This window comes from Brassica oleracea, chromosome C3, assembly GCF_000695525.1.
Source record: "Brassica oleracea var. oleracea cultivar TO1000 chromosome C3, BOL, whole genome shotgun sequence".
NCBI classification, from domain to species: domain Eukaryota; kingdom Viridiplantae; phylum Streptophyta; class Magnoliopsida; order Brassicales; family Brassicaceae; genus Brassica; species Brassica oleracea.
In genome coordinates this window covers 58,413,893-58,426,371 of record NC_027750.1, presented here as the reverse complement: position 1 = coordinate 58,426,371, position 12,479 = coordinate 58,413,893, and the positions used below count along the sequence as shown (strand labels likewise).

Sequence of the window (12,479 nt, the reverse complement as noted above, 5' to 3'; positions counted from 1 at the left end):
TGATAATTATTTTTGTTTAATATATTTTAGAATTTGAGATAAAAGTAAATGAAAACATAAGGTGTGATAAGAAAAACAATAAAGTGAAATAAAAAGAGGAGAGAGATTTGTGTGATGGAAAGAAAGTGAAATGTTCTATTTTCTTTAGTTTAAGGTCATAAGAATCATTTCTACAAGGGAAAGTGTGTCTCAAGTGGTAAGTGTGTTGTAGTGTAATTGATACGTGAGAAAGTGTCTCTAGAGATAAAAATCTCATATATTAAATTGTAAAGATCCATCACATGGTTTATCAACCTCTTAAAATCTCATGTTACATATTTGAAGTAATCTACATTACAACCTAGCAAGCATTAAAAAGCTTTGATTGCTTGTTGAAATTAATAATTCATTTCTTGTAGTGAAGAAGTCATGTGAATGTGATTGCTTTTTACTGATACCTGAACAGATGTCCATATCACACACTTTTATACATCTCATGATTAACATTCAACCATCAAACTGCATGTTTCCCTTAAAGACAGCTAGCCATGTCCATTTTTTCACAATGAAACATTGGGTGCTAGAAGAGATACCACAACTAAAAAGGACGTGGTATCATATTTGCATTGGCTGCTGCTTTTTCTTTTCTTATTTTTCCTCATATCCAGTTTGATGATATTAAAGCATCCTCCCCAAATTTAAGTGCATGAAATCAACATAAGTAATTCATATTGGTTCTTTACTGATTTCAAGTCTTGAGAAGGATTGATATGCAGTTTACAACAAAGTCGACTTAGTCATGTCTCAGCTTCTCAAAGTTTCAGTGGTTGCTATTGAAGAAGAATTGAGCGGCGATATTGGGAGAGAGATTATAAAAGCTATCAAAGAGAGGAGTAAGATGCGGTTTGGATCACGGAGAAAGGTACAGTGAGCTATGAATTGAGGAAACCATGTTGTGGTTTGAGCGATGCCCTAATCAGATTAAGGGGACTGCCATACACAACATTAGACCATTATATTATGCATTATATAATTTGACTGCTTATGCTTACTATACGCTAGATAAAATTTTGACTATGGAATTTTATTGACCAAACAATATTTATTAGAATTTAACCCGCACAACCGTGGAAGTTTTCTTTTTCATTTTTCAATTGATTAAATTTAAGAATAACTATTAGTTCAAAAAATGTATTTAAAAATAGCTATGTTTTTAATTTTTATATTGTATTATTTGCTTATATTGATAGTATAACTTAAAGCAAAAATTTTAGCACTGTATCTCATTTGTCATTTGGTAATTTTTTTGTTTTTATTTATCATTCTTCATTATTTAATTATACTATTTTATTTTATGTTAGAAAGATAAATGAATATTCATTCTAACAAATTTTTTTCTAGCAGATGGATTATTTTGTCTAGCAGATGAATTATTTTCATCGGGATAAGATATCGTTCTTTTGCTTTATATCGTTTTATTGTTACTAATTGCATTTCATTAATAAGTTAAACCAATAGAATTATCTTCATCGGGAAAATTATAAAATGGTGAAACATACAGATTTTTTGGGTTTTGTTTTGTTATATATGACTTAGTTTTAGTTAATTATGGGCCCTTTATCATAATTTTATCAAATATTTTATAGTTTAACAATTTGAAATGGACCCTTAAAATTAATAAAACGACACATAAATATTTCTGGACCCATGGACCCAGGGCAACAGCCCTGTTGTTGTGGTCAAGAGCCGGGCTCTGGTTGCTCTTGGTCCTGTTCAATTCGGATTCACTGTAAGAAAAATATCCAAACTTTTTGACTTTTTTGTTTCAGAGGTTTGACCTTTTGATGGGAAACTCTGTTTTGTTCAATCTGGTTATTCTTCTCCAACTCAAGCTGCAATCACCAAAGATCTTGGTTTAACTGTATCTGAGGTAACAGACCTATCTCTATCTAGTGTTGTCTGGTTTCTATAATGGGCTTGTTTGATAATCTCTTGACTTTGTTCTCTTGCTCTCCATGTATTAGTACTCTGTGTTTGGTTCTCTGTCCAATGTGGGTGCTATGGTTGGTGCAATTGCTAGTGGTCAGATCGCTGAATACATTGGAAGAAAAGGGGTAATATTCTTTTGCTGATTCTTGATTATTAGTAATAAATTCTTCTTTCTTGTTTTTTTCTTGAAGTCTTTTGGTGAATAGTCTCTGATGATTCTGCAATCCCCAATATCATTGGATGGATATGCATGTCATTTGCGAAAGTGAGCATCTGTTGTCATCCAATTTCTTCATTCAGCTTCTGAACATGTTGGTTGGTTGACTCCATATCTGGTTTTGTAGGATACTTCTTTTCTGTACAGGGGACGGCTTTTATAAGGCTTTGGTGTTGGTATCATCTCTTACACGGTAACCACTGAACTCATCTAGTTTGTTCTTGCTTATGAATAGAACACGTTTGGTGTACTTATGCAACTCTTTCTCAAATGGTCTTAGGTGCTGGTATATATCGCTGAGATAGCTCCACAAAACATGAGAGGAGGATTGGGTTCAGTTAACCAGTTTTAAAGTCTCACCAACTAATTCATCTTTTGTGTTTTGATGAACCTCCAACTCTTCTATGCTAACTATCTAATATTTTTCTGTAGCTGTCCGTAACAATTGGAATAATACTGGTTTACTTGCTTGGCCTCTTTGTTCCATGGATAATTCTAGCAGTTTTTGGTAAAAGCCTGAGACCAATTGTTCTTATTTGTATGCTTTAAGCACTGTCTTGATTGTATTCCTTTTTCATCCCTGAATCCCCTCGCTGGCTGGTACGGCTTACAATCTCAGTGCATCTTATGGTTAATATACTCTTATGGTACATTTTTGCGTTTAATGTAGGCAAAAATGAGTATGACACATGATTTTGAGACTTCATAAAAGTTTTTAGGGGATTTGAGACGGATATTACCGTTGAGGTTAATGAGATAAAGCTAATATTACCACTGAAAATGTTCTTGGTTTCAAAAAATTAGCAAGAAGAAGGATGTTTAAACACTTTTATTCAAATGTGCAGAGATCTGTAGCATCATCTACAAAGAGATCATCTACAGTTCGGTTTGTAGATCTCAAGCGTAGGAGATACTATTTCCGTCTTAGGGTGCATAGATCTTCCCTTTAATTAATACTTTTTATACCATAGGAAGCATTTATCTTAAACTCCAGTTTTATTTTGTTGTGTGTGCAAAATTGGTTGGTATAGGGTTGCATGTACTTCAACAACTCGGTGGAATCAATGGTGTCCTGTTTTATTCTAGTACAATCTTTGAATCTGCAGGTAGGACCTTGCCTTAAGAACATGTGATGTTTCTTGTTTCATATGGTTACATAATTTCATATATGTTTTGATGTTTTTAATTATAGGAGTTACAGCGAGTAGTGGCGACTGCAATATCAGCATGGTTGGTGGACAAAGCAGGTCGTAGGCTTCTACTTATCGTATCAGTTCATTAGTTTCATCTCTTTAAGGAATTTTCTTTTAAAACTAATAAAGCAAATGGAAATGTTTTCTAAATCTCTTCGGTTGGGATGACGATCAGCCTTAACTTCCCTGAACACCATTGTTTTATCTTCTCCACCAATCCTGAGGTTTGACTTTTTGAGTTTTACATCTCTCTGTTTTAGGGATTTGTGTCTCCTGATTCAGACATGCACAATATGCTGAGCAACTCATTAAACAACCTTTTGATTACTTTATTGTTGTTGTGATAAAACAGATCTTCTCTGTGAACATAAAGGTTTTAGTTGGAAGCATAGCAACTTTAGCTAATTGGTTCTTCTCTTTGTTGATCACCATGACTGCAAACTTGCTCTTAGCCTGGTGCATTCACAGTGGTGTTTGTGGCTCTATGGTTTCTGAAACCAAAGGGAAAAAGCTTGAAGAACTTCAAGCCTTATTCAGATGAGAAGACTTCAAACAAATTCATTCTTTGTATTTATCTCTCTTTTCAGGTCTGTTTTGGCCAAGAACAAGAAGAAACAAAGATATGTGAAAATTTTCCAGTTGTTAGACTGAGAAGTTACTAAAGATTTGTTTGTTTGTTGTGTATCAATAATCTTTTGTTACAATGTATATGACCTCACATTTTTTTTGTAATTTGATGAAGTTGTTGTCATAGACTAAAGATTATGCCAACACCGTGACAAAAACTAACATTGACAGAAATGAACAGTGATGGTCTAGAATTTTTAACTTTACAGTTGATTTGTCGATGCAATCTTCCTCCATAAAAAATCTCAAAAGCTATAAGGATTAAAATTTCAAGTTGTTAAATAGTTTCTTAGAAAATCTATCGACAAAAGAAAAAAGACGGAAAGAAAATCAAATATTTGAAATAGTGGGCCTTACTGGGCCTAATCTAAAATTCTGTTAAGCCTGCATTTGAAACTCATTTAATTTTCAGGATAGGCAAAACCTAGGGGGAGAAAATTAAATCAGTGTGATTAAAATCGTGACACGTGGGAAAAGAATCACCTTCCGATTAAAAATGTATCCGTTGCGATGCATAAATAAAGTGATTACCCAGGGGAAATGTTTCCACGGTTCTTGACTTCTTAGGGTTTTTTGTGCCGATTCTTTGTGCCGATTGCTTATATATTCTTTGTACAAGTGGAGAATTACAGATCACTTTAGCCTCTCTCTGTTTTTGTTTTCTCTTTGTTTACAGAGTATGTGGGTGTGGAGAAACCATTATTGACAGATTCTGTGAATCTTTGAGTTGAATGGCCGAGGAAGTAGCATCATAAAACAGGTAAGTTCTTTTACTGCGTTAGTCATTATGTTTTTGGTTTTATCAAACCTAAGAGATTAGGTAGACACTCTTATAGTATATCAAACTCCAAAAAAGATCATAGGCAGACACTAATCTAATAGTGTTCTGCCAGATTCTTATTTGGGGACATTGTCCCGAGTCCATGTTGTGTGAAGTTTAGTCCCAGAGGAAAATTAAAACATCTCCCTAGATACTATTGGTTGGTAGGGCATGTCTATGCAAGAGATGTTTGGGAATTAAAAGTAAAACATACTCTAGTAACCCACGGTTTGTAAAAAAGGTCTGTAGACAAAGACCATTTAGTACCAACAGCTTTTAAAAGAAGTCTTTAGACAGAGGCTTAAATAGAAGTCTTCACCCAAGGCTTGCAAGAAAGTCTTTTGACAAAGACTCTGATTGAATATGTTTTCATCACATTTGTACCCACGGCTTGTCTAAAAAATATTTTTTGACAAAGTTTGTGATGAAAATGTATTCATCACATTAGTACCCACGGTTTAGAAAAGACCAACGGCTTTACAAAAAAAAGTTATAGACAAATGCTACGAGATCGTCCCAATGGCTCTAAAAAACTATTGGTTGGTAGTGCATGCCTAAGCAAGAGATGTTTGGGGATGGTAAAGTAAAATATTCTTTAGTGCCCACGGCCTTACAAAAAACAACCATCGGCTTAAAAATAGTCTTTAGATAGAAAATGACTAATGTCTAAGGCTATGAGAACGTTGGAAAGATTATTAACACAAAGGTTATGAATTGGTTTTGAACTTGTTGAATGGAAATAACGATCACAAGTCATGACAACTAATTGTCCCCCCGTTGCGTGAAATAACGATCACAAGAAATCTTTCTACCAAGGGGTTCTAGACAATATTTGTATGTACGGTTTGAGAGAAGTTTTCAGCCAAAGACTCTAAATCTAAACCACATCCATTGCTTACACACAGCTCTATGAAGCAAAAGATGTTTGGGGATGCAAAGTCTGACAAAATGTTAGTACACACGTCTTAATTAAAAACAAGTCTTTAGACAGAGACTGTGATTGAAAACGTATTCAATGCGTTAGTACCCTTGGATTGCAAGGAAGTCTTGAGACAAAGACTGAGAATTTTCAAATTAGTACCCACAGCTTACACAAGGTCTATAGACAAAGTCTGTGATTGAAAACGTTTTCATCACATTAGTACTCACGCCGTGCAAAAAAGGTCTTTAGACAGATACTGTGATTGAATAAGTTTTCATCACATTTATTTATACCCACGGCTTATGAAAAGTATTATGACAAAGGCTGGTAACTGGGAACGGATGCGTTAACACAAAGGCTTGCCAGAAAAGGTCTTTAGACAAACTGTGAATGAAAACTTCTTTATCATATTTGTACCCAAGGCTTTGTGAGTGAACATATCTTCATTACGTTAGTACCCACGGCTTGGAAGAAAGTCTTTAGACAAAGACTGTGACTGAAAACGCCCTCATCGCATTTTGAACACACGGCTTGCAAAAAAGTCTTTTAACAAAGACTTTGATTGAAAATGTATTCATCACATTAGTAGCTACGGTGATATCACTCAAATTACCCTAAAGAGTGAATTACACTCTCAAATAAGAGGTTCAGATGTAGTACCTAGGGATCGAATCCACAGAGACTCTAGGATTACACAGTAGATTTATAGTCTTCGAAATAAAGCTAGACAAATAGGTTTTAAGCAGTAAATGAAGTGGTGAACAAGGTAGTTGTACGATTGGTTTGATTTGAGGTTGTTAACAGTTGGGGAAATAGCTAGATTCAGGTATTATCTCAGGTATGATAAGTAAGCAACTTATTTGGGTTATTAGGGGGTTATAGATATAAATTGTTCTCGAACTCAAACTTGGGTAAAATCAATTGGATTTTCTATATCTAGATCTCGGATTTCAACTTTCGTACATCAATCACGAGAAAGTGTCGATCGATGATTCTTAAAGAATATCGATCAATACACCTTTCAAAATATCGATCGACATAACGATTGTCGCGTCGATCGATGCTTCTCCTAGAAAGCTTTATGAGCTGGTTTTCTTAGTGTTCTCTAACTTATTAGACCAAATTTCGTGTGTATGTAGTCAGTTAGATCATACTAGTTTAGTTTCAGGTATTGGGCAAGCTATTGCTTGTCTCAATTAATCCTAGGATCTAAGTTAAAGGGTGATCAATCCTAAACTTAGAATTAAGAGCAACTAGATGAAGAACTATATTTTAAACACCCTAGCAACAGTTCATGTTAGAAATACATAAATCAACCTTATGAGAAACCTAAGTCAAACAGTAAGACTACTCAGACATATTCATAAGAGACATAGTTATGATGGTCTGAATAATACTTAAATAAATGTATAACAAGAGAAACAATAAATAGAGTAATGAAAGCAAGAGAGTTCAAGATCTTCTCTGTTACGAAGTTCAGATGTCTCTCTCAAATGGTAGTACGGTTGCTTCTCTCCAAACTAGGTCTAAAAGCTCTCTAGGCAAGTCTGCCTCTAAAAATGGTACAAAACCCCAATAATATAGCCTAACAGTCGGCCAGAGACTTAAGATGTAATTATTGGAACTTTTGTGAAACATGAAATCTAATTTGTCATTAACTCGCGGGTGGCTTCGCTGTCGATCGATGGTAAGAACCTTCCGTCGATGGTAAGAACCTTCTGTCGATCGATTATTCTTGGTAATCGCCGGTCGATATTCTGACTCAATAATCGACTCCTTCTCTGTTTCCAGCAAAGCTTTCAAAAAGTCTCTAAATTGCCCCAAATACATCGTTTTCCTTAAGTAAATACCTGAACCTGTAATTACTCTAAAAATGGTCCAAATTCATATAAAAGACTCTAAAACATATATAAATCATGGTGGAAAATGGATAAAATCCATGACCTATTAACTCCCCCAGACTTACATGAATCAAGCTTTAATGATTTTAGCCACCAAATCCTGTTCACTTCTTTTTGACCTATATCCTAGGAATCTTTGTGAATCAAGCCTTAATGGTTGTAGCCACCAAGTCATGTTCAAATCCTTTACCTATAGAATTCTTATGAATCAAGCCTCAATGGTTGTAGCCACCAAGTCCTGTTCGAATTCTTTTCGTAAATTATTATCTATGATTATTATTTTATATATATATATATATATATATATATATATATATATATTAATGGTCTAATCTAAATTTTGAAATAGAGAGAGAGAGGGTGATAAATCTACACAAGGCTTTACCTTCCATTCTTGTTTGAAGTATCTGATCTCATGTATACCGAGCCCCAAGACAAGCAGTTGAGTCATGTTAGATTGGAGGTCAGCTTTGGTTCTTTCAAACATTCTCAGCAAGTGTTGTCATAGTTGACAGGTTGATCCACTTTAGTATCTCTAGTACTTTCTTCAGTCAGTAAGTCTAAGAGTGGTGCTATAGAGTGGTTAGATAACAAGTAAAAATTTAAAGAAGTTCATTGTCCCCTTCTTGACTCGATAAAACTCTTTTTTATGAAACATTTTAATAAGAATCAAATAACAAACTAGTATCAGTAAATACCTCCCCTAGACTTAAATTTCACTGTCCTTAGTGATATTCAGTCTAAGATTGGTTAGAGAATAAATCATAAATACTTAGTTAGATGTTAGACAAGAGAAAAGATTTATGTACCCTTCTGTCTCGAGCGTCGATCGACATAAGCACCTATTTGTCGATCGATGACGTGGAGACAGAAAATTTCAGTGCTGGCTGCAACGTGTTGAAGGGTCCAACTCATCACAATATGAGTATTAGTAAGCGAGTTTAGCTCTGTTAGACAATCCAAACACATGAAAGATCAGCAATAGATAAACTCAAGTCATAACATAATAGAATAAATCCGAAAAGAGATCCTAATAGTATGAGAGCAAAATAAAACATAAGTAGATAGGGATAGAAATATGAGGACTAATCCTCATCCGTAGTCCCGTCGGTGGTCTCCTCAGAGTCGTCCCTACGCTGGCGTGATGGTCCTGCGGCCGATGGTGAGCCGGCTCTGCCACTCGCCCTGCTCAAACAGCGGCATCTCGATACTCTAGCCCAGATGGTGGTAAGAGCATCAACTACGACGTGCTGGAAATCTCCCTCAAGACGTGTAGACATGTCTGGCATAGGTGGAAATGGCGGGAGTGCTGCCCCTGGTTACTCCTGATGAGGTCATGCAGCTCGTTGTATGGTGTAGAGGCGCGGCATGGTAGCTGGGTCACGGAGGAGGTGTAGATCAGGGTAAAACTGGATGCTGGCGAGGCCCTCTGAGAAGTCCGTGACTGAATGCCTGGGTAGTTCTATCAAGTGTGTGCCATCCGCGTCCCGGAAACTCCAGAAGCGACTGTCCTTAAGACAATGTCCGCTCCTGAGGTGTGATGTATCCATATAGACGCGCTGGTCAACAACCTCAGCCTCTTCCAACGGTATCCGGCAGTGCATGAAGATCGGTGTAAGCAGACTCCCGACCATTTCCTTATTCGCTCCCGCTGTGTGGAGTGTCGATCGACATAGCCTCGCCGGTGTCTATCGATGGCTCCTCGGATGTAAGACATACGTTACCGACGAATGATGAATCTGTTTGGTAAACATTCTTTGTCGGCAAGAAATCATCGATAGGGATGTCATCCTCTACTCGTATTCGGGAAAGGTGATCTGCGACTCCGTTTTCAACTCCTCGTTTGTCCTTAATCTGTATGTCAAATTCCTGGAGTAGCAGGATCCATCCCAAGAGTCGTGGTTTCGCGTCTTTCTTCTGCATTAAATATTTTATTGCAGGGTTGTCGGTGTGAACAATGGCTCGCGAACCGACTAGGTATTGGCGGAATTTTTCAAATGCATAAACTACAGCCAGTACTTCTTTTTCTGTTTTTGCATAATTCCTTTGTGTCTCATCGAGAGTTCGACTGACATAGTAAACAGCATGTAACTTTTTGTCTCTCCTTTGGCCTAGAACTTCTCCTACAGGAAAATCGCTCGCATCGCACATAATTTCGAAAGGAAGATTCCAGTCAGGTGCTTGTACGACGGGGCATTTATTAAGGCTTTCTTTATTTCTTCAAAAGCTTTTGCGCATTCTGGTGTGAAGTCAAATTTAACTTCTTTGCATAGAGGGGCGGTGAGTGGTCTGGCAATTTAGCTGAAATCTTGTATAAACCTCCTATAAAATCCAGCATGCTCGAGAAAACTTCTCACATCTTTTACGTTTGCAGGTGCAGGTAAACCGGTCATTACCTCAATTTTGGCTTGATCTACTTCTATACCGGCAGCATATACTTTGTGTCCAAGGAAGATTCAATCGCTAACCATGAAGTGGCATTTTTCCCAATTTAAAACAAGGTTCTTTTCTTCACATCTTGCCAAAATTTTACACAGGTTTTCGAGGCAGTTTTTGAAACTGGATCCGTAGACTGAGAAATCGTCCATAAAGACTTCCATGAAAGCTTCTATCATATATGTAAAGATGGACATCATGCATGTTGGAAAGTGGTAGGGGCATTGCAAAGACCGAGTGGCATTCTGCGGTATGCGAATGTTCCGTAAGGGCATGTATAGGTGGTCTTTTCTTGATCGTCGGGATGTATAGGGATTTGGAAAAATTCGAAATATCCATCGAGAAAACAGTAATATTGGTAAAGGAAAGTGATCTTTTCTGGTGGAAGCGTTTAGCCTCATATAATCGATACACATTCGATGTCCAGTGACGGTTCGCATAGGAATGAGTTCGTCTTTATCATTCTTGACCACTGTAATACCTCTTTTCTTAGGTACAACATCCACAAGTCTCACCCAGTTACTATCCGAAATAGGGTAAATGACTCCAGCATCTAGAAGCTTAATAGTTTCCTTCTTAACTACTTCTTTTTGGGGCTTACAAGAGTCTACTATGTTGATGGGGGCCTGGAGGGAGCAAGATTCCTTCACCGGACAGGGTTGGTACTGTCGTGCGAGGGACTCAGATGATGTCATGATGGGGGCAATGAATCTAAGACGAATCCTGTCACCTTTACATGCAGAATGTGAAACTTTGATTTGGGCGATGGAGTGAATGAAGACCCTGCAGTTCTCAAAAGTAGTATTTGCGATGGATTGTTCTCAACTGGTGACGATGGTGTCGTCATCTGAAGAATAGCCAGCTTTTTCTACACACATGGAGGAGTTTTGCAGCAATAAGACTTTCTTCCCTAATTTCAAGATCCGATATATTCCAAGGCCACAAAATACAATGGCGGACAAGTTTGCACGTGGTGCGAGGAGTTCTCCTTCAGCTATGTTATATGTTGATTCCTTACCTCCGGCTTGGCTTTCCAATCCGGTGGTTTCTTAGTAGTTCTTTGTTGTGGAAAAAAAACTACGTTCAGATTCGGGTTTAGCCTCTTTTGTTGTTCTACTGACACTTGGAATCGTCTTCTAAATGAATTTGGTACATACACAGGTCTGGAGAGTACCCTAGGACTTTCCTATACTTGCGCAATTTATTCAATAATAATACAAGTTAACCGTTAGTCAGGTTGGCGTTTACGATTACGGGGTAGGAATTATAATAAAGAAAAACATATTTGAGTCCAACAGGCAGTCGCTTCAACTCGATTTTTGTGCTTTTTCGGCGTTCCAATTTTCAAGAGAGGATGGTTGTCAATCGACGGCGTCTTTTAAATATCAATCGACATTGATTTTCGAATCGTCATCCTTCTTGTTAACGACATTTGCTATTTCTACACTTGCGTCCATTAATCGCCCGTATTCATCGGCCCTACTGTCTATGCTGAACATTTCTTTTTGGGTAAATGTGAGCACTTTCTAGGGGGTCATCCAAGCATAATTCTACGAAAGATTTTGCAGCCAACTCAAAGATATCATCCACATAAAAAGATTGGTTATCGATTAAAGGATGTTTTATCAGTTTTTCCATATCGAAGGTCATTGGAATATTTCCAATTTTTAGACATATTCGACCTTTTTAACGTCGATGATTACCTAAAAGGAGGGGATCTTTTGCCTCATTCTGGTATTTCAACACAATGAAGTCTGTTGGTATGTGACAATCGTTAATCCTTATCAATCGTTAATCCTTATAGGCATGTCGTCATCAAGTACTCCTTCAGGCACTCTAACGGATCTATCAGCAAGAACCAAAGTTATTTTAGTCAGTTTAAACTTGTTGTACCCCAGAGTTATCGCAACTGAGTTCGGCATGAAATTGACGTTGGAGCCTAGGTCACTAAAGGATCGAGGGAAACATTTGTTTCGTTGCAATCTAGAACAAAGCTTTTAGGGTCAGGCCTCTTGATCGGGGTTTCGCCTTGGGTTATGGCACTTACTTTCTCTGAAACCATCATGACTCTATGTTCTGCAGTTGGGAAACTGTTAGCTACCATGTCCTTTAAATATTTCTTTATCGAGGGTGATACTTTCATGGAATCACTTAGTGGCATCTCTACTATGATTTTATTGAATGCTTTCTTGCAAATCGTTTTATCCAATTCTCGCTTAGTTTATGACTTGTTGGGAGGAAAGAGGGGGGGTAAAGTCCTATACACTCTCTCTACTGCCGGTTCGGCAGGAGTCGAGTGTCGGTCGACATTGTTTCCCGTTTGTCGATCGATATTTATCGTAGTTGGTCGATATACATTATTCCCTTTTTGTCGATCGATTTCTACATCTTCTTC

The 12,479-nt window shown here is 37.2% G+C and overlaps 1 pseudogene; it reads left to right on the top strand.

The window, feature by feature from the left end:
- Positions 1-778: 778 nt before the first annotated feature.
- LOC106331068 lies at positions 779-4,087 on the top strand (annotated as a pseudogene).
- Positions 4,088-12,479: the final 8,392 nt, after the last annotated feature.